We start from the raw sequence: 25071 nt of genomic DNA on the forward strand, positions 1-25071 counted from the left end.
CGTACTTGTAATGGTCATCTCTACTCACTGTACTGAAGAATATTATTACTACCACTATGCATGCAATGCATACTGCAGTTCACCTTATTTTCTAATACAGCTTGACTTCCTGCCAAAATACCTCTCCAATGTATATATTAGTGGTACTCCACCCATCCTAAAACTGTAAATTACTTAGGAGGTAGTTAATAAAAGAATCATATAAAATATGTGCCTAATTTGAGAGTTTTACCATTATGCATTTATCAGTGACTATGCACATGACAGCTGAGCAGTATGCCTCACAACAGATGTGTCACTGCTATCCTTTACTCCCATGCTATGCATAATGAAACTCTCAAATAAATCTTTAAAAAAAATATCTTTTGGTTAAAAAGAAAAACTATCTGATGCAATGTGTCAGTTGACCATGTACTGCAAAGCACATCACACAAGTAATGCTACATGCATCAGGTATTATATAAGAGGTTTCACTGTTTCATTTTCACTAAATGAATGTCACACCCCATAGTTGTGCACTAAAATGCCATCTCTTTGACTACACAGCTGTATAGCATGCACAATCCTGCCACAAGGGTTTCCATACTACTGCCTGTGTCTGACCGCTATCACGATCATCATGGAAGGAAAGAACAAAAGCAGGACCTGTACTGCCATCATGGGGCAGTTGCACACAAGACTGATGCATGAATATGCTGTGTAGAATGTAACATGTGGTAAATATCCTGCATGCAGTGACAGGGTGATAGTGAAGGGGAACTGCAGACTAATCTAAGTAATGGAAATATGCTTTTAGCAGGCCAAACACTCCCTCAGTAACAATCCTTGTCTGACAAAGGACACTTAAATTGTTACCCAGCAGCTCTCGTAGGGATACAGACTGGTGTTATTAACCAAGTTCCAGTGGGGAGTCTGCATTACTAGCAAAACAGCAAAGGGGGAGGATTTTAGTCAGTAATATAGCTTACAGTCTTAACCTACATAAATGACTAGGATTAAAAAACGTTTGCACTTATGAAGACAGTAACCATGTGCTATCCTAGTATGCAGGAAGAGGCAGCGGAATTAGCTTCTGGGTCAGATGTCATGATCATGGATACTGCCAGGATACTGGGCTGACATGTTAGTAATGCAGTCAAACACATCACACACTACTTGCCAGCTGATGGAATGGTAGCCCTTCCTGTTCTAGTAATGCTCCCCCCATGGTTAAGATGGGGCCCCAGTGGCAATATTGGACACTCTATTGTACCAAGCACCTCAAAACAGTATGCCATTCTACAGAGGGCACACACGTTTCTGGCCTGGACATGAGGCAATTCTGCCAGATAAATATACTGATCCACATATGCCAAAATATATGTTGAGGAACTGCTGCGATAGTCATGATATGTTGAAGCCTGTAAAATACTCAATGTGTCCACAGTTTGTGCCTGGAGGTACTCATAGCACATATAGTGAGGGCTATACATAACTTGGTATCCACTGGTATAGGAGTACAACACATCTCGCCTGTACTTGTCAGTGGGTGACACAAATTCAAATATATTAATTCTTTCAAGGAAAGTGTGACATATTACCTGACATAAATGATGCAAGAAAGCTGCATCCAGTCCCTTGGACAGCTAGACAGAATATGGTCCTGATTTGCTGCAATTATGATTACAATGGCATGACACTTAAGGGTTATAACTTGACTGGGTGTACTTGTTGCCCATTTTTAATATGGCAAAATGGCTTCTAGTTATTGCATGACAGATCAATTGATGTCTTAATGGATGTGAATAGCCAGTGACAATAAGGATAAAGAGTGTTTGTATTGATTAGACACTACCTACACAAGATAGGAATACAGCACATGAGCTCTAACCTATCATCTATTAATAGGAGTGGATGAGCAGAACAAGGATGAAAGATAAGACCTCTCCTATTTTAACTTGGCCAAACAGCATATAACATACATGTATGCTTTCCAGCTCAAGTGAATTGACATTGAACTATGTGTTAATGCATATATAAGTAATGCAAGTCATGTAAACTGGAGCTCATTCTAATGAAGCTTAGTGAAAGGGGAAAGAGTTTACCTATTTAATATTTTTTTATTTTTCAATAAAGAATTATCTATTTCTAAACAAGTTATAAGTGTTTGATTACTTTGAAGCCTCAACTGAGACTTGCTACAGTTTGTGTTTTTTGGTTTAAGGAGGCTCAGCTAGCAACTTCAGTGCTCAAGAAGTACCATTTTTTTGTGTGAATTAGTGATTATTTTACACACACACACACACACACACACACACACACACACACACACACACACACACACACACATGTGTGTGTGTGTGTGTGTGTGTGTGTGTGTGTGTGTGAATTTATTTATTTATTATATATTAATCATTATTTGTGCACTTGGTAAGTGGGCTGGTCTACTGACCCTTTTCAGCCATAACCTAAGCTCAGATGGCAGGAATTACATTAGGATGTCACTAATCAACAATATCACATACAGACACATCTCTTAACCTCTTAGTGCAATAAATCTGGACAAAGCTTAAAATGATTGGGGGACAATGGGCCAAAAATGACAGATTTTTAAATATTGCTTTTATAAACTTGAAAGTTACTGGGATAACACAATTTGTGATAGCATGCATTTTCTGAACGTTATGAAGTCTGAAACTCAATGTATGTCATTAAGTCATTATTTTGTGACTTCAATTGTCAGTGATTTGCCAGAAAACTAAAAATGTCAGGAGGCGTGGACAAAAATATGAGACACAAATCTGGACAGTTAAGAGGTATATCTAGAGAATGATTAAATGGTAAAATTCAGTACATAATGATATGATTCATTGCAAACAGGTAAGATTAAGAAGTTGAAGTCAGACTGCACTAGGAGAAGAACAGAGAAAAGATATAATAATACAGGTCACAATATGTATAAAATACAGTGCAATCATCCTTATAATACTTAAACATATACTACTATATACATATAAAATAATACACATATAAAATGCCACATTACAATCCTGAGAAAAGTTTCTTAAATGCATTCTATTACCTATGGTATGAGATGGTAAGTCACCTAACCACTGTCATGGTTGCAGTTGCAGGTCGATTCTGTAAAGACATGCTGTTTAAGTGTATCTTTGAAGATTTTAATGATTTCTAGGCTTTTGATATCTGCAGGCAGGTGGTTCCAGGTAGCAAGTGCTGGTCTAGAGAAGGCTGTCCCACCTACAGCAGTTTTAAATAGAGGGCATACTAGAGAGAAATTGCTGAACTGAGTACTTTTGAGTACATATGGGTTGTCTTGTAAAGGTAGAGTCATCCTTAGAGGGAATCAGTGACTGTGCTTTGAAACCCTGTAACTTAGAGTACTTAGAAGAAAACTGGCCCTATGAGACACTGAAAGCCATCTGGATTTTTTTAACAAATTGCAATGGTACATCTAGGGGTCTGCTAATAGAATGAATCTGCAGACATTATTTCCAGCAGTCTGTATTTTTCGATTATTGTGAACTAAATCCATAATGAGAAAAGGAAGATCATATTTCAGTATTGTTATTAAAATATTTTTGGCAATGGCCCTATGAGCAGTGGATGAGAGGAGGTGACTGATCTTGTAACACAGTTCTAGTTCAGCTAGGACTTCATTAGTTACAAATCTGTATGTGTGATAATGGAGATAGTGTCAAGCATAAAGCCTAGGCATGCATCTCAGCCATCGAAATGTTTGTAAAATGTCCAGATTTTTGCCTCATATTTTGTACCCAAGGGTGAGAGACTAGTGATTGGAGCGGACTTTAATGGGCATGTTGGTGAAGTGAACAGAGGGGATGAGGAAGTGATGGGTAGGTATGGTGTTAAGGAGAGGAATGCAGAAGGTCAGATGATTGTGGATTTTGCGAAAAGGATGGACATGGCTGTGGTGAATACATATTTTAAGAAGAGGGAGGAGCATAGGGTGACGTACAAGAATGAAGGAAGATGCACACAGGTGGATTATATCCTATGTAGGAGGGCCAGTCTGAAGGAGATTGGAGACTGTAAAGTGGTGGCAGGGTAAAGTGTAGTTAAGCAGCATAGAATGGTGGTCTGTAGGATGACATTGGTGATCAAGAAGAGGAGGAGGAGTGTGAAAGCAGTACCAAGGATTAAATGGTGGAAGTTAAAAAAGGGTGATTGTGAAGTGGAGTTTAGGGAAGAGTTAAGACAGGCACTGGGAGGCAGTGTTGAGTTACCGAATAGCTGGGTAACTACAGCAAAACTAGTAAGGGAGACTGCTAGAAAGGTGCTTGGTGTGACATCTGGACAGAGGAAGGCGGACAAGGAGACCTGGTGGTGGAATGAGGAAGTACAGGAGAGTATACAGAGGAAGAGGCTGGCGAAGAAGAAGTGGGATTGTCAAAGAGATGAAGAAAGTAGACATGAGTATAAGGAGATGAGGCACATGGCAAAGAGAGAGGTGGCAAAAGCTAAGGATAAGGTGTATGGAGAGTTGTATGAGAGATTGGATACTAAAGAGGGAGAAAAGGACCTGTACTGATTGGCTAGACAGAGGGACAGAGCTGGGAAAGATGTGCAGCAAGTAAGGGTGATAAAGGATAGTGAGGGAAAGGTACTCACAAGAGAGGAGAGTGTGTTGAGTAGATGGATAGAGTATTTTGAGAGGCTGATGAATGAAGAGAATGAGACAGAGAGAAGGTTGGATGATGTGGGGATAGTGAATCAGGAAGTGAAACAGATTAGCAAGGAGGAAGTAAGGACAGCTATGAAGGGGATGAAGAATGGAAAGGCTGTTGGCCCAGATGACATCCCAATGGAAGCATAGAGGTGCTTAGGAGAAATGGCAGTGGCATTTTTAACTAGATTGTTTAATGAAATTTTGGAAAGTCAGAGGATGCCTGAGGTGTGGAGAAAAAGTGTTTTGGTACCTATCTTTAAGAATAAGGGTGATGTGCAGAGCTGCAGTAAATACAGAGGGATAAAATTGATCAGTCACAGCATGAAGTTATGGGAAAGAGTAGTCGTAGCTAGGTTAAGAAGGGAGGTGATGATTAGTGATCAGCAATATGGTTTCATGCCAGGAAAGAGCACTACAGATGCGATGTTTGCTCTGACAGTGTTATTGGAGAAATACAGAGAAGGTCAGAAGGAGTTGCATTGTGTCTTTGTAGACTTGAAGAAAGCATATGACAGGGTGCCTAGAGATGAGTTGTGTTATTGTATGAGGAAGTCGGGAGTGGCAGAGAAGTATGTAAGAGTTGTACAGGATATGTACAAGGGTAGTGTGACAGTGGTGACGACTGCAGTGGGAGTGATAGATCCGTTTAAGGTGGAGGTGGGATTACATCAAGGATCAGCTCTGAGTCCTTTCTTATTTGCAGTGGTGATGGACAGGTTGACAGATGAGATCAGCAGGAGGCCCCATGGAGTATGATGTTTGCAGATGACATTGTGATCTGTAGTGAGAGTAGGAATCAGGTTGAGGAGACTCTGGAGAGGTGGAGATATGCTCTAGAGAACAGAGGAATGAAGGTCAGCAGGGCTAAGACAGAATATATGTGTGTAAATGAGATGGAGGGTAGAGGAATGGTGAAGATGCAGGGTGTAGAGTTGGTAAAGGTGGACGAGTTTAAGTACTTGGGATCAACAGTTCAGAGTAATGGTGAATGTGGAAGAGAGGTGAAGAAGAGAGTACAGGCAGGGTGGAATGGTTGGAGAAGAGTGTCAGGAGTGATGTGTGACAGATGGGTACCAGTAAGAGTGAAAGGGAAAGTCTACAAGACAGTAGTGAGACCAGCTATGTTATATGGGTTGGAGACAGTGGCACTGACAAAAAGGCAGGAGTCAGAGCTGGATGTGGCAGAGTTAAAGATGTTAAGATTTGCACTGGGTGTGACTAGGATGGATAGAATTAGGAATCAGTATATTAGAGGGTCAGCTCATGTTGGGCAGCTTGGAGACAAAGCAAGAGAGACGAGATTGCATTGGTTTGGACATGTGCTGAGGAGGGATGATGGGTATATTGGGAAAAAGATGCTAAGGATGGAGCTGCCAGGTAAGAGGAAAAGAGGAAGGCCTAAGATAAGGTTTATGGACATGGTGAAAGAGGACATGCAGGTTGGTGTGACAGAGCAAGATGCAGAGGATAGGAAGAAATGGAAAGAGATGATCCGCTGTGGCGACCCCTAACGGGAAAAGCCGAAAGATGATGATGATTTTTGATCTGTTCCTCATAAAAGTTGCAGTTTTCTGGCGAATCAGTGAGGACTGAAGTCATTAAATAATGACAGACATTTGAATTTCAGACTTCATAGTCTTCAGAAAATGGACGTTACCACAGCATCTTTTATGCTATCAACTTTCTAAATATATAAGAGCAATATTTAAAATTTGTTCCTAATTTTGGAACTTTATCTCCCATTAGTTTCAGCATTGTGCATGTTTCGTGTGCTAAGCAGGTGAGAGGTACTGGCCTAGGTACTCTTGTTCCATGTCAGTAGACATCCTCTTCTTAAGAACTGTTATGCGAAAAGGAAAGACAGTGGGAAATTTATTGGATGAGGAGAAAAGCAAGTGTTCTTAGGGTTAATTAGCAGCTTTTTAGATGTGGACCAGGTGGATAAATGAGTGAAATTGTGCTGTAACTGGTTTGCAAGTCAGAGTGGCTAGTACGTTGACAAAGAGGAAGAAGAGTGGAGGACATATCTCAAGACCTTGCAGTACACCTGTTTTAAGTGCACTGGCAATAAATTATAAGAAATTACTATGGACTTGGAAGGGTTTCTCTGCTTCCTAAATTGAGACATGTAAATTCATTGAGAAAACAGCTCTTGTTATGTCAACAAAGAGTTAAGATGCAGTGATGAGTCTATCATTCAGGCTGCAGTAAATGGCAACAATGGCCATTACCTGAGAAAGTGCTGAAGGCATTGTGGGAGCCATGTTGCTCATCACATAGTAGGCCTTAGTTTTTAATGTGCTTAAGTAATTGTTTGTATGAACATTTTTCAAATATTTTGGTAATAGGGCATAGATTAGAAATAGGTCCAGAATTCTTCAGCCCATTAGGAGAAGAGACTTTAGATGGTGTTATTCTAACTTCATGTGGGTCAGTGCTTGAGGGGAGAGTGAAAGAAAGTTAAATATATGAGTCTGGAGGTTAGAGATTTATTTCAGCTGCAAGTCTTAGGAAAATAGGATAAAAGTTTGATGAATTTGGATCCTGAATTGTTGAGCTTGAGTAGAATGGACATGGTCCGTTTTACTGATATTTCAAAGAAGTAAAAGGTTGCTACATAAAAGGCTAGAGGGTATTCATTAGAGAATGAAGGTTTATGTACTTCAATGGTGAGGGAGTAAATAATTGTAATGACTCTACATTAGTTATAGAGGACGGTATAAAGTGGGCATCATCATTAGCAAAGATAGAGAGGTTCAATGTTATTAGTTCATTTTTGGTGACAGAAAGATTATTTTATGTCCCTGTTAAGCATTTTATTTATTTACAGTATAGTTTTGGACAAGAGCAGTTTGCTTCCTGTTTCTTTATAATAACCAAGGCTTTTGCAGTATTGTTTGAACATTTTGTTTTTTCCTTAGACTCAGAAAAGTTTGGTGTATTATGGTTTTGTATGGTTCCCTGTCCAGTTCTTCTGGGCAGAATCTCTGACTTTTATTTTGTCTTTAGTGCCCACTGTAAGCCATGGACAAATACGTGATATAAGCCTTCTTTTTGTAGGGGGTGCAATATATCCTGAACTGTGGTTAGTTTTCAAAACATCTAAAGCAGTAGTAAGATCAGTCACAACTTATGGGAAGGGACAAATATATGTGTGAGTGTGTGTGTGTATGTATGTGTGTGTGTGTGTGTGTGTGTGTGTGTGTGTGTGTGTGTGTGTGTGTGTGTGTGTGTGTGTGTATATATATATATATTTATATATATATATATATATATATATATTTATATATATATATATATATATATATATATATATATATATATATATATATATATATATATATATATATATGTTTGGGTCTACTTTGAAATCCCAATGCCCTATGATTGACTATCATATACACGAGATGTAAATGGTGAAACTTGAAAAACCCAAACATCAACTTTTTCCCAGGGTAAGTAAATACTTGCCCAACATGCCCTTTTCTCCACTGTAGTGTAATCCAGGAGTTGGTATATATAGTTGGGGGGTGTGGAGGGTGGTAGGTTGATTTTACTTACTTTGGCGTGAGTTTCGTTTACATTTGGGCAGGTGTTTACTTACCCAGGGAAAAAGCTGACACTCAGGTTTTTCATGTTTCGCTGTTTTCGTCTCAGGTATATGACCGTTGATCATACTGGCGTCAAGATTTCAAAGTAGATCCATATATATGGGTGCAGTAGCTATGGCTGCAGCATGCATTTTTATCTTGCCACAATTGTTGTTAAATTCTGTTGGTGGTTAAAGTGGCCGAATTATATTGCAGTTGGACTGTAATAGAATTTCAGGTGTTATCCTCATTCTCTGCAGCTGGATTAAGCCCCCCACCCCCATCCTGCATCTCCCACACCCCTTGCTAGTTATGTATACAAAGTATGAGATCACAATAGAGTATGAAAAGGATAGATTTTATGATCTCTACTGTACCACAATTGTGCACTGAATAAAAGCCAGTAAATGGGATCAGCTGATTTTCGATCAGCTGTACCCACCTTTTTTTTCAAAAATTGATACACTTAACCAATTGTTGGCAGCTCATGTATATCAATATCTATCTGTCCATATAATATGGATATGGAGATGAAGAAGAATGACAGTGCCTCAAAACAGCATGTGTGAGGACTACAGAACAGATATGTGGCTGAGTCAGATATAGAAATAAGGTACATAATGAAAACAAATGGTGGAATGCAGAGGCCTAGGAAGTCATCAAAAGAAAGAAGGAGTGCAGGAAAAAGTGGGAGATTGAAAAGACTGGCCAGGTTAGGAAGGAATACTGGTTGGCTAACAAAGAATCTGAGAAAGGAGTTGCAATAGCAAAGAATAGGGCATTGGAGGCACTCTACCAGCTTCAGGAAAGTGACTCAGTAGGTGGCACAAAGAAACTATATCAGGTTGCAAGGCAAAGACATAAAGATAAAGAAGATAGTCAGACATCCTTCATAAGAGATGCCAGCAACAACCTGTTCACTAATCCACAGAATATCAAAGGCAGATGGAAGGAGTATTTTCAGCAGCTTCTGAATGAAGAAAAGCCCACAGAAGCTGTAATGCCCCAGAAACAGCCTACCATGAGAGAAGAAGAGGAGCCCATCATAGAAGAAGTAAGGATAGCACTAAGGAAAATGAAGTCAGGGAAAGCAGAAGGCTCAGATGGAGCCACAGCAGATGTGATAAAGAGGGTCTATATTAGAATCTCAACTGCTTAGCTTGTTGAACGCAGAAATGTTGACAGCTAAACAGCAAAAGGTTAAAATCATGAACGGCCACTTATGCACATTTTCTCATCGGAAAAAATTTTGCTTGGCCATCACAAATTAAAATAAACTTCCAAACCCTAACAAAGTGGGGGGGGCTTCATCCCGCACAACCCCCTAACTAAATATACCAACTTAGACATCGCTCTACATTGGGGAAAGGGCAAATTACTGATAACGGCCAAGTGAATTCTTTCCCAATGAAAAAAAATTGTGTAAGTGGCTATTTGCAATGCTAAACTTTCGCCGTTTAGCTGTCAACGTTTCGGCGTTCGACAAGCTAAGTGGCTGAGCTTATAATATAGATCCGATAAAGATGCTGGGTGAAATAGGGGAGAAATGGCTCCTGAGACTACTCATAGCAGTGTGGAGAGAAAGGCATATCCCAGATGGCTGGAGAATAAGCATACTCATGCCAGAGTACAGGAACAAAGTGGACATCCACAACTGTGGGGAGCTCATAGGCATCAAACTCCTATCACACTGCATGAAAGTTCTGGAGAGAGGGATTAGTAAATGGATACCCAGAGTAGTAGAAATTAAGACGATAATTGAGCAGTTTAGATTCAGAACAGGATGCAGCACAACTGACCCAATGTTTGCAATGAGAGAGATAGTTGAGAAGAAGCTAGAGATGGAAGAATCCAACTGGGCATTCCTAGACTTGGAGAAAGCATATGACAAAGTCTCAAGAAAGCTGATTTGGTCAGTACTGTGGTGGTTCAAAGTCCCAGAAATACTGGAAGAATTAGTGCTGCCTATGTACAAGGACCCAATGACTCAAGTATGAACAATGTTCGGCCTCGCAGAGAGGTTCCCAGTGGAAGAGAGTGTGCACCAGGGTTCAGCTCTGAGCACACAGCTGTTCATACAGGTGATGGATTACATTAGCAATCAGGTTGGAGGGGACAGATCAACAAAGTTGCTGTATGCAGGTGATGTGGCATTACAGGCAGACTGAGCTAGAACTTCAGCAAAGGATAGGAGAATGGAATGTAAAACTGAAGGCACATGGAATGAAACTAAGTACAGATATGACAGTGGTAATGGCAGGAAACTGGGGAAATCAGAAGAAGATGAGAATTGAGATATAAGGGAAGATAGTGGAATGGGTAAATAGCTTCAAGTATCTGGAGGGGGTGGTTGAGAAAAATGGAAGTCAGAGTAAAGAGGTCAAAGGTAGAATCAGAGGAGCTGTAGCTAAGTGACATAGAGTCTCAGGTGTAGTCAATGACAGAAGAATGCCAAAGAAGCTGAAAAGTAAGGTGTACAAGACAGTGGTGCGACCAGTACTACTGTATGGTATAGGATCCTGGGCAATAAAGACATCAGATGAAGAAGCTAGAGATGATGGAAATTAAGTGCCTGAAAAGGGTGGTAGGATGCACATTATTGGACAGATGAAAAAAATGAGGACATAAGAGCAGAAGCCTAAGTAGCTCCAATTGCAGAAAAGATGAAACCAAACAGATTATGGTGGTTTGGACATGTGCAGAAAAGTAGAAGACAATCTGGTGAATAAGATTTAGAACAGACAGGAAGAAGGTAAGAAGAACTGAGGATGTCCAGCAAAGAGGTGGATGGATTGTGTGAAAAAGATCTGTGACAGTTAGGCATGAGTGTTGAAGAAGGCAGGAGTGTGACATTGAACTGAGAGAGATGGAGCTAGTTAACATAACACCCTGACCCCATGTAGAAAAATGGGAACATGGGGGCTGATAATGGTGATGATGACTGATATATATATATATATATATATATATATATATGTATATATATATATATATATATATATATATATATATATATATATATATATATATATACACATGTATAACTGTATATCTGCACACACACACTCACACACACAAACACAGACACACACACACACACACACACAATATACATCTGTATATAACACACACACACACACACACACACACACACACACACACATATATATACATATATATGGATATATATTACATACACATGTATGTACACACACACACACACACACACACACACACACACATATATATATATTACATATATATATATTACACACATATATATATATATATATATATATATATATATATATATATATATATCTGCATACACACAGACATATATAATATATATATATATATATATATATATATATATATATATATATATATATATATATATATATATATATGTATATATACCCGCGGTGTGGTAGCGTTGTTGCCTCTCAGCAAGACATTGTCCCGTTCGATTCTCAGTTAGAGCGTCTTCTGTGTGGAAGCATACGTGAATGGGCGTGCCTTCATTGAAGCTTGTGCGTCTAGGCTGGTAACTCGGCACATAAAAATCCACTACCAAACATTAGCGGACCGGAGTTCCGCTGTGGCGACCCCTAACCGGGATAAGCCGAAAGACACAACAACATATATATGTGTATATATATATATATATATATATATATATATATATATATATATGTATACACACAGACATTTATAATATATATATATATATATATATCTTTATATATATCTTTATATATATATATATATATATATATATATATATATATCTTTATATATATCTTTATATATATATATATATATATATATATATATATATATATATATATGTATATATTACATACACATGTATGTACACGCACGCACACACACACACACACACACACACACACACACACACACACACACACACACACACACACACACACACACACACACACGTGTACTCTCAGTAGCACTGAGGCTGTATACAAAACCAGTTGCTATAGTCATAGAGTTATACATTATAATAAACTTGTCAGATACATTTGAGAAGCATGGCTGACTGAAAATGCACCCCCATCATAGTCAATAGCCTAGTCTTCAGCTCAAACTATGAATCAATAATACAAACAATAATGACATTGTGATATTCAATACCATTGTATGACACGTGCCATGAATCACAAAGTATTGTGTATTACACAATAAAGGATCTCTAGTATTCCAAAACAAGCACACTGATTGGATAGCCCAACCAGTGTCCCCTTTGTAAATTGAGCATATACTAATAGAAAAAAATGTCTTTCCGCTAAAGTACCATTCAGTAACTAGACTTTCTATTTGTATATGCTAGATAGAAGCCTTCTATAATGATGACATACCAAAATATGAGAAAAATCAGATACAATCTGCAAAACTAAAGAAACATAAACATACCTGATTTTTCTCATATTTTTGCAATGCTCCTTGTAAAATTTTCTACTTTTTAAAATAATAAAAAAGAGAGAAACTTAGTGGAGAAGATCCTTTCCCCATTGCTTCTCATGCACTGACGTACTGTGCAAGCATGGGAATGTAACTTCTGTAAGCATGCGCAGCATGTCAGCAAAGAGAAGACCATTAAAGTACAGTGCAATTTTGCAAAAACTATTTAAGAAAGGTAAGTGATTTCTTTCTTAAATAATGTTATTGTACAAGACAATAACCCACTCCTGTTTGTGGGTATATCAGGATTTACCCACAGTTGGCTTTGTTTAATCACTCAGACTTCACCCTAATGATCAAACATACCAACTGTGGGTAAATCTTGATATACCCACACACAGTTGTGGATTATTGCTTAAGTATGGACTGAATGCATTATGTAATATATAAAGCCACATTAACATATGCAACCCAAGGAGCACTATGGTCACTGTGCAGTACATGGCTCACAAAGTATGGCACCTTATCCTTTCACTGCTGACATCCAGTAAACGTATACCTGACCTGATGAATGTGCGCAATTCTAGTAGACAATGTCCACATCTGCCAAAAAAGAATGGCTGCACATTAGCCAGGAGTTAGGTCATTTATCAGAAAGTGGTCTGGACTTCTGAATCCATTACCTCTGTGATGCATACATCATTTTCAGTACCTAGATATGATGCTGCTATACTTAATATGATATGATTGCACTGTATCCTTGCCATATGTATGTGTTTTCACCTCATCAAGTATACATGTAAGATTGTCTAGTATCCAGCACATGACTGTACTGTGTATAACATTGATCATTATACTGTATATGTTCATAGTGGCACTCACGTGGCACTGTCAGTAAGCATGCCAGTGCTTTGCGGCATGACATCAGTTACTGTAGACCACAGATATGCTCACAACTGTGCACACAGTGTTTCTGTTCTTTGCTGTCTGCTCTCACTTATATTTCTGTATGTTACCATCAGTATTTCAAAGAGCTGTATGCATAATTAAAGGTATATATTGTGGCTTTGTAGAGCAGACAGTGCATGAAGACATGGTGCAGTGTATGCAAATCAATGTGAAATCTTATATTTCATTGCTATGTATTCAGTCTGTTGGGCACAGTATATACTGTGACATGGTATAGTGCTTAAAATATATCGCTCACTATTGACACATTCCATATGGGATGTAATTTTGCAATCTATGTGCAACTTCAACTCACAGAATACAAACAATGTGTTACTAATTTAAGAAACATTTTGCTTGACCTTCGGTTCTTATCCAGCATATTTTGATTCATTTTCATTTTACTACCTTAGGAACATAAATTCACTTACATCACCCATGTCCAATGGCTCTATATTGTTGAGAGGGCAGATCACTTTTTCCTCACTCTGATCCATAAATCCTTTTACTATCTAACCATGTCACAACTGTCATCTCACCTACATGTTTCTACTCCTACACATCTACTTTACTCCTGAAGCAGTAATATTCTCATACATAGACTGGCTAACTCAATTACATGCTCTAGTTATGTCTTCACAAATCAATGTACCTAAATTATGGGATAGCCTACCTCCTATTACTAAATTCATTGCCACATCCCGCAAATTTTGATCTAAGCTTCTTAGCAACCTTATCAATAGAACTGCTTGCTTCTGTCTTCATCTCAGCCCGATAACTTAATCTCATTTTTGAGATGTTTTGTATTCTTCACCTGTCTTGCCTAACTTTTCAATTTGTCATTCTAGGTAATTGTACAACTTTTTTTCTCATTTTTCTATATTCTTTTTTGAGGGTTCCATATCTGCTGACTATCAGATCAATTCCACTATGCATTTGTTCTTCATTTGAATGGTGATAATAGTGTAGCACAACTGTCATAGAGGTTGCCTAGGGGAATGCTTCTGGTCTGGTAGCTGATGTGAGCACCCACCTCATCTCAAAGCATTTTATGTGTACCCCTGACATGTGTATGTTCCCACATACATCACAAGAAGGCTGCCATCACTGGTGTGGGCTCAACAAGTCCATGTCCCTCTGATTCTACAGCTGATAGTTGCATGGAAGATTCTGCTTGTATTACAGCAGGTTAGATGACCAGGTCATAAACACCAATCCCCGTGAGAATGGTTGACTGTGTGTAAGCCACTCATTCCTACCTTCTAATAACTATCCCTTCTAGTGCCAGTGCTATTCAAACTTGAGTCATCTGGGTCATAATCAGGGATGTGTCTCTTTATGCCACAGAGCAAGACCAGAATAATTATTCAACTTTTGTATAGTTTGCAAGTAATATAAATAGTTCTTTAGGCAGCACAGCAGCATTGGCCTTCTGCACATAATAAATTGTTCTGTATCATATTATTACTTCTAAAGATTATATTTAGATTTGTTTTCATTATCATGTGTCTTATTAGCTTAGCTTGACTCATCCAGTATTGATAAGCTGTTGACTCTTGAACTGCATCAAGTACATCCATTCTGTGGCTTAAACATGTCCACTGAGATTAGTGTACTATCAAGGTCAATGAACATTAATAAGATAATGAAATAATTAAATAAAATAGATAAACCAAAGGCAAAGTAGGAAGTACAACACATACTACAGGGTTCCTATTAAATCAGCGAACACTTAAAATAGCGAACGCTGTTTAATCGACACTTTGTAATCGAAATGGCGAAATCCTGAATGCACGGAACAGCGATTTTTTTTCCAGGGGAAAAAAATCACTGGGCCGTTTTGGGGACTTTGCCATTTCCTCCACTGTGGTGCGATCTCGGAGCTGGTATATTTTAAGTGTGGGGGGGTGTATTTTATGTCACTTTAAATATATTTCTGATGCTTCTTTTCCCTCCTTTTTTGCATTTAATGATGTAATAAATTGAATAATTGATCCAATTAATGTTTATATAAATACTACTACTAAGTAACATTGAATTGTGATCCTTTGAAGGCGAATGGCCGAGGTACCAGATCTTTGGAGAGAATAAAGAAAATTTCTGCTGGATTAAGTATTGGCTGTTTGGTGTGTTTTATATTTGCTTCTTTGCTTCGTTTGGCTTGTTTGTTATTAATGCTCAGAATTAGTCCAAAATGACAAAAAATACACCGAACCCACAGACATTGCCAACATCCTAGCTGACAGGTTCAGTGCAAACCCCCTCCCCCCCTCCCCACCAAAAGGGCAAATATCTATTCCAGCAGAATGCTGCCCCCCTGACATCTCAGATGCTCAGGTAAGAGCCGCCCTCTCCAAAGCAAAAAACAGCATCAATGGGACCAGACGGTGTCCCGGGCTGTGTTCTACATGAACTCCAAGAAGAGCTAAACCCAAACATAAAACTACTGTTCAATCTCATCCTTACTACAGGATATGTACCCAAAGAGTGGCATACAGCAACAGTGGTCCCTCTCCACAAAGGTGGTGCCTCAATGAATCCTGGAAACTATCGCCCCATAAGCCTGACTAGCTTGGTCTGCAAAGCTATGGAAAGGATCATCATGGACCTCATAAATAAAGATATTGGGGACCTACAGACACTGGATCCTACCCAGTTTGGCTTTGTTAAGGGCAGATCCTGCCTCTTAAACCTGGTCAATTTCTTTGAAACAGTCACCAAGGCCATTGACGAGGGGAAGGTGGTCCACACAGCCTACCTGGACCTTGCAAAAGCCTTCGATACAATACCCCACTCGGGCATTATAGATAAGCTCACCAGCTTAAATATAAACCCCTATGTCACTAGATGGATTGCAAACTGGCTCAAGGACAGAACCCACATGGTTAGAATTGCTGGAGCCATGTCAGACTCCAAACCATTTACAAGTGGCATCCCACAAGGCTCAGTCCTGGGACCTCTCTTGTTCGGTATATATTTCTCAGAGGTACAGGCCAACACGGAAGGACTGTGGCTGACCAAGTTCACAGATGACTGCAAACTAGGTGCCATAATCGACTCTCCAGCCAACACAAGCATCCTCCAAAAGGGCCTCATAGAAACAGACAACTGGTGCCAGAGCCATGGCCTCAAGCTAAATGCCAAAAAGTGTACAGTCATCCCCTTTGGCAAAAACAAAGTGCCCACAAATTACCACATAGGTGGTAATCCATTAAGTATGGAAGAAGTAATTAGGGACCTGGGGACCCAAGTTGATAGCAATCTCTCATTTGACAACCATGTGGCCAAAGTGGTTAGAAAAACATTTTATATTGCCCACCTAATCATGAATGGATTCACATCTAGATCAGGGGAGGTCATCGTGCCTCTTTACTCATCCCTCATCAGGCCCATAATTGAGCACAATGCCCCTTTTGGGATGTACCTTACCAGACACCTGCAGCAACTGGAAAGACCCCAAAAGTACCTCACCAAGAGGATCAAAGGGCTCAAACTGATGCCATATGCTGCCCGGTTAAAGAAACTCCAGCTCTACTCAGTGGCATACCTCCTGCTCAGAGGCAATCTGTGCCTGATGTATAAAGCCATGTCCAACCTGGAATTAATGGACATGCTGTACCTCAGGAAATCCAAATCCCATCGAGCTACGTGCTCAAGATACTTGAACCTCAGCACTGAAATAAATAGGACATGCTGGAGGGACAGATTCATAACCCAGAGGCTCCCTTCACTCCCTCATTGACTCTCTTCAAGAGGAATCTTGATGAGTGGATGGGAGATCATAGGTTTACCCCGGGTATCACTTCTGTGTCACTGTTAGACAGAGGCACAGTATACTAACCTCGAAAAAGGGCATAGCAAAATTCATTTAAAATGGGTGGCAAAAGCCAAACACACTCTGGCTAGGCTTATAAATGCCCTAGGGCAGATAGCCTAGTATGAACCTATGAACCTATTATCGGAGATATACCTAGCTAGTGAATAAAGTGACTGGACTGGACCATTGAGCAGTATGTGTGCCCTGGCATGTAATATTGCCAGTCTGAATCCCAGTTTAGTCCATAACACTGTTTTTCCAGTCTGTAGAGTTTGCCCATGTAGAAAGTGAGTGATCCCTATTGCACATATAGCATAAACTGGTTGAAGTGCTATAGCTGCACTCTGTGTGCCTACCAGTGCAGGACGTGTATGGTTCCTACCCACTGTGCATCATGTCCTGGTCAAATCATTACTATACCAGTGTAGTACACCAGCACAGTAAGTGTGTGGTTCCTGCTGGCTGGGCAATGTATGGTTACTGAAATGGCAAACTGTGTAGTTAGAGAGTACAGAAAATGTGTGATACCTGCCACATGTACAATTTCTGCTACATTCATGTTGTGTGTACCGAGGAGTCTATCATTACAGCACCCTTTCTACTTGATATCATTTTGGAGTGAACACCATATTGGTGTTTTTGCAGAATTAGGATTTTGATATGAAACTGTTTCCACTGTTTTTTATTGCAGAGAGGAGGAAAACTTAACACTCCACTTTCATAGCAAAACAAAGCAATTAAATCAGTCAGGGGTTTCAAGGCAGTTGTCACCTCTTTTGACAATTGTGTGTGTGTGTGTGTGTGTGTGTGTGTGTGTGTGTGTGTGTGTGTGTGTGTGTGTGTGTGTGTGTATATATATACACACACACACACACACACACACACACACACACACACACACACACACAAAATATATGTGTGTGTATATATAACGGAGAAACAGATTCAGATTATATACATGTGTGTGTAATTCATGTCCTTTAAATAAAAACAAATCAAAATGGAAATGTTGTGTAATTATATATGTGTGTATGCACATAAACACACACACACACATACTGTATATATGTGTGTGTGGGTGGGGGGTGTGGTTTAAAACATATGTATGTATCAGGTATAATACTATATGTGGGATGCAGTACAGTGTGAATAAATCTAGAGAGAAATATGTAATACATACTTTTGTAAGTAGTCACACATGAACTGACATATGGATGTGTGTGTGTGTGTGTGTGTGTGTGTGTGTGTGTGTGTGTGTGTGTGTGTGTGTGTGTGTGTGTGTGTGTGTGTGTGTGTGTGTGTGTGCATAACACACATATATACAGAGGCACACAAATATATGCATACACAGATGGGATGTGTGCACGCATGTGTTATTATATAATTGTCATCATCCTAATCAACCTGCTTTATTCTTATTTCTATCCAAATCATTTTCAACATACTAGTTATTATGCTCCACTGTAATGGTTGTCAATTTGTAGGTTTAGTATGTTTTCATACTATCTTAGGACAAGAAAAGTGAAACAAATGTATTTATCCCCTGCCCTTTTCGGTTGTGAAGCCATAAAATATTCACTTGCAGATTCCTATTCATTTAGAGGGCAGTAGCATATTATAGCATTGTGAGTTGTACAATAAGGGTGCATACAATTCGTTATTTATAATAAAGTTAACATAGTAGAGTTGAGCATTATTAATATATACAATCTAGTAAATGTTGTTTAATGTTTTACTTATTCACTGGCACTCACTGGCTATGTGTTATACATGCAAACTTTGTCAAAAATCTTTATGGCAGTACTTTTTTCTTTGCATTGCTATGTGAATTTATTACTTGTTATTATCTTTGCTAATGTAGCCTAGGTCATGGCTAAAAAAGGTCCTGGGATCACTTCACTTTCTTGGTTTTCAAAGTATAAACAAATACAAAATAGAAAAAAAAAAGGATGAACATGACAAAAATAATTAAGGAACTAGTAAAATACATTTTAATTCTGCAACATTCATGAGAGAGAAAAAAAACTTCCCACTGAAGGAATTGGAAAGTAGCAGATAGACTTACTTTGGAGTCTTTTACAGTATTAGTTGTCATCCATACATGATACAGCAGTGAGAGCTTGCACACCTAAGGATGAGAGTGTGGGGAGGTCTGTCAGTTTCTTTAGAACTAAAAAAGAATCCCTTTACAAAAGCCTGCTATTTACTTACTTTCTTTTCCTGAAAGTACTAACATAGCACAGAACAAACTCTGATAGACACATACATGAGCTGCACTCAAGGAAACATAGAAGTAGTTCTGTTACAGAAGGTGTGTTAGATGACAATGCTTCATAGAAGCAGTTCATTTACATAAGGTGTGTTAGATGACAATGCTTTACACTGAAGCCATTCTTTCTTAATGGTATAAGAAAACAACACCATGTCCTTATGTCTAGCATAATACATATAAAGAGAACTTGAAATGTATTCTGGGAAGAAGAAATGAATGCAAGAAAACAAATCATGTTAGCAAGGCAGGCCCCATCAGCGGACACTGTGGGAACACATTAAAACTGCAAGAGAAGCAGCACCTAGAGTGATTTTGAGACATTAAAATAGCTTGTAATACAAAGATACAATGGAGAAAGAATCTTTTTTTAGTTCTAATGTGGAGTTTTCCTTTAAGTTCTTATAAGATATGATACCTATGTGAAACACTAGTATGAGGTCTAGTGTAAATAAAAAAAACAACCTGTCCCTTATAGCTGATTAATATTAAACTAGGCTGGCAGAATTAGCCCTTTAGAAATGCCTACATGGATCAGAGGCTATTATATATTAAAATGTGCACAAGAGTAATAATAATACCCATTTGTTAACTAGGTATGCCTACTGCACACAGAATCTCTTTTCATGGGTGACATGGGAGCAGTGCTTGGTTCATAGGTGTTTACTAGGCTAATGACCACAAGGGCTTTTTTAAGCCTAGCCATGCATTCCAAATCTCTGACAAGTTTTGGTGCCCTTGATAAGTGTAAGCAGGGGCTCGGAAGTTAAAACATTTACAAGCAGGGGCTTGGGAGATGAACCATTTATAGGATGATACTAGGCTATTGGCCCAGAGGCCCTTATAAGCCTAGCCAAGAATTTCACCCATGTTCCCACAAAGTCAGCACCTGTTTTCCCTGTCCAGCAGGGACACAGGTGGGATCCCAGGGGTATATTTTCTAATTCCCATCCAGTCATCCAGGTTCCTCTTAAAGAGGGCTAGTGAGGTACTCTGCTTGACATGGAGCAGAAGTCTATTCCAATAGGGGGGGGGGTCATTGGGACACAAATCTATCCTGCCAACAAGTTTTATTAATGTCACAGACCAGGTTGAGACCTTGCATGTGGGTTGTGCAAGTGGAGTTTGACCTATGGATATGTAGCAACTCCATCAAGGCTGAGTCTGAGATGGCCTTGTATGCCAGACACAGGTCACCTCTGAGCAGTCTGTATGAGACTGACTAGAGGGACAGGGCTTTTAGCTTTTCTCTCTAGGATAGGTGTTTGAGACCCTGGAGTTTCCTGGTCAGGAACCTCTGTGGTCTCTCCACCTGCTGCATGTGCTTGGCAAGGTACATGCCACAGTGGTATTGTACTCGATAATGGGTCTGATAAGGGAGGAGTACATGGATGTTATGACCTCCTTGTTCCTGGATGAAATACCCTTACTTATGAGGTGGGCCATGTAGAAAGCCTTCTGTACAATGGAATCACATGGTGATCAAAAGTCAGGTTGCTATCAACCTGGGTGCACTAGTCCCTCATGACTGATTGCATGCTTAGTACGGTTGTTATTAATGCGATAATTTGTGGTAATGTGATAAAGTTGTTGAAAAAAATGTGATAAGAATTTCTTTGTGCTCTGATCTCTTATGTTCAGATACAAAGTTCATTGATTGTTTTATATTTTATGTATAAATACCTCTAGTCACTGTATTAATTAAATGGAACTTTTCTCCTTGGGCCTCCTTTGAAAATGGACCTCGTCCAGTCGGACCATCCCAGTTAACAAATGTAAAATAAAAATAAATAACTAATTAGCAGGGACACCATTTTCCCCAAAGGAGATAATGATGCATTTCTTGGCATTCAGTTTGAGGCCATGCTTCTGGCACCAGTCATTAGTTTGGTTAAGGCCCTCTTGGAGGATCTTCACATCACTAGGGAAATGTATGACAGTGCCCAGATTGCAGTCATCTGCAAACTTGGTCAGCCACAGACCACTGGTTTTGTCTTACACCTCAGAAAAGTATATCCCAAACAGTAGACACCACAAGACCAATTCTTGGGGTATGCCACTTGCTACAGGTCTAATACTAGAGGTGGGTTCCCCTATTTTAACTCAGTGGGTTCTGTCAGTGAGCCAGTTAGCTACCCATCTGGTAACATATGGGTTGATGCCTAGTTGGGAGAGTTAATCTATTAAACCTGAGTGGGGAATAGTGTTGAAGGCTTTGGCTAGGTCAAGGTAGACAGTGTGCACTGTCTTGCCCTCATCCATGGCTTTGGTGACTGTTTTGAAGAAGATGTCCAGGTTTAACAGGCAATATTTCCCTTTGACAAAATCAAACTGTGTGGGATCAAGCACTTGGAGGTTGCCAATGTCCTTGTTTATAAGATCCATGATAATGCATTCCATGGCCTTGCAGATCAGACAAGCTTGGCTGAAAGGCCTATAATTGCCTGAGTCAGTGGATGCTCCACCTTTCTACAGAGGGATGACAGTGGGTGTCCTCCATTCTGCTGGAATGAAGCTGGTGCACAGGCTGTCAGTGTCTGTTAGAGACAAAGGTGTCAACCCAGAGATAAATTTCATGTTCCCCATCAAATTGCCCAAGTTACACTTGAATTGGGTTAGGTAGGAATTTTGCTTCACATGGATGGGGAGCCTGTTACAGAGATGAGATAGTGTCTGGTATACATATCTCCCCTCAACAGCCTATAGGAGAGAGAATACAGGGATAGGGCCTCAAGGTGGTCTGCACAGGACATGTTACTTACTCCTTCTTTTATTGAGGAACCTCTGTGGACATTCCAGTTGTTGGATATGCCTGGTTAGGTATGTATCAAAGGAGGCATTGTACTCAATGATAGATCTGAAGAATGCTGAATACAATGGAACAATGACTTATTTGGGCCTAGATGCCATACCTTTTTTATAAGTTGCACAACATAGAATGATTTCCTTACTATTGTAGACACATGATGGTCAAATACTAGATTACTGTCTGTGTGTGTCCTTAAGTCCCTGACTACTGGGTCAACTCTAAGGGGTGTGTTTTCAATATGATAGCTACCAGGGGTGGATGACTTCCCAAAGGATAGTATTATGTATTTCTTGGCATTTAGTTTTAGTCCATGGCTCTGACACCAGCTGTATGTCTATGTCAGCCCTTTCTTGTGAACATTTGTGTCAGTGTGGGATTCAATGACCACTCCTAATTTGCAATCATCTACAAACTTAGTCAGCCAGAGGCCAGTGACATTGGCCTTGACTTCAGAGAAGTAAAGGCCAAAATGAGCAGTCCCAGGACCAGTTCCTGAGGGACTCCACTTGTGACTAGCCTCTTTGTAGAGGTGGACTCCACCTCCCCAGTTATGTGACTTATTCAAGGTAACACAGTAGGCAAATGGGTGGTATGAGATTAAACATTATACCACATAATCACAGCTCACAGAATTAGCCCTCTGTGGCAACTGCCAATCAGATTCTGGAATAATAACATTTATAACACTATCTAAACTACTGATAGCATTCCACTTATTTTCACAATGTAGCTTGTAAAGGAAAACTAAAAAGCATTACTTGATAAATAGAAACAGGGAGCTAATTCAGCAGAATTATATGTTAGTGAAATCAGTCAAAAGTGTATTATCTAAGTTCTTAAATGTATTTCTTCTCAGTATCCTTGAGATTCAAAAACATTACCATCAGTGGCAGCCATTTCCAGTTCAGAGACTGCCCTACAGTACTACTAGGAGAGGTGCAGTACCTCGGTGGGCTGTCTCTGACTTACCATTAATGTAACTAAGACTTTCTAAGGGACAGGCATGTGATAATGAATCTTAGGGAATAGGAATAGAGTACATCTTCACCAGGGTGTAGCAAGCAAATTCTGTTTTGTACTCACAAGCTCTTATGCTACCTCCTCAACAACTATCACTTAAAAATGGAAAATCTCTCAAAATGCTGCCACTCAAGCACTTAATAAATGTAAGTGACATTTTCAGTTGTTCCCAATAAAACTATTAAAAATATTGTTTTTAGATTAGCAACATTAATTTAGACTGTTGTAGACATAATATGATCTGAAAAAAGTCCATGGTGATATGATGATATGATGCTCAGAAAAAAAAATTTTTACTCAGTTGAGAAAAAATGAGTATGCCTGGTTATGCCTTTGATCTTCGCCATGACTGGGGAATGAATGCTCTCCAGCAGAGTGTTAATTAACAGGTAATGCCTGGTTATGCCCTTGATCTTCGCCATGACTGGGGAATGAATGCTCTCCAGCAGAGTGTTAATTAACAGGTAATGCCTGGTTATGCCCTTGATCTTCGCCATGATTTGGGAATGAATGCTCTCCAGCAGAGTGTTAATTAACAGGTAATGCCTGGTTATGCCCTTGATCTTCACCATGACTGGGGAATGAATGCTCTTCAGCAGAGTGTTAATTAACAGGTAATGCCTGGTTATGCCCTTGATCTTCGCCATGATTGGGGAATGAATGCTCTCCAGCAGAGTGTTAATTAACAGGTAATGCCTGGTTATGCCCTTGATCTTCGCCATGACTGGGGAATGAATGCTCTCCAGCAGAGTGTTAATTAACAGGTAATGCCTGGTTATGCCCTTGATCTTCGCCATGATTGGGGAATGAATGCTCTCCAGCAGAGTGTTAATTAATAGGTAATGCCTGGTTAAATAAATGAAGTCTGCCTTTTCATGGCAGCATATTAAGCTGCCATTAAGCTCAGACAGAAAAACAAATGGTCATGTGTGTGTGCATATATGTGCCAATGTTCATGTGAGAGAGAAAGAGAGAGAAAGAGATATCCAGAAAGACAGACAGTGTGAGTGAGAGAGACAGGCAGACAGAGACAGGACTGACTACTACAGGCAGTCCATCGGCATGCATTCCTTAAACAATAAGAAGTGTGAACTTCCACCCAGCTGAACTGGTCATCCTAAATTGTCATCAAAACTCCTACAAGAAATTTGACATAACCTCCATATACATCCCCCTGGAAATAATATGTTCAATCCTTGAACATATCCTTTCCTGATTTCCCCACAATGTACCTTATGAAACCCTCATCCTTGGTGAAGTCAATATTGACTAGGCTAAGCTAACAACTGAATCTCCACAACTCAGTATGAACTTACATGGTTTCCATCAATTGGTAACCTCCTCCCACCAGTATTCACAAATCCTCTTCCTCCAATCCCACTATCGACTGGATCCTCACTAACTCACCTAACCTCTATCACAGCCCTTGTACCTTACCTGACACCTTAAGTGATCATCTTTCCACCTTCATCCAGAGACAATCTGCTTACCTAACCAAATATC

Source organism: Protopterus annectens, chromosome 8.part0, assembly GCF_019279795.1.
Source record: "Protopterus annectens isolate FY-2018-M chromosome 8.part0, PAN1.0, whole genome shotgun sequence".
In the NCBI taxonomy this organism is placed as follows: domain Eukaryota; kingdom Metazoa; phylum Chordata; order Ceratodontiformes; family Protopteridae; genus Protopterus; species Protopterus annectens.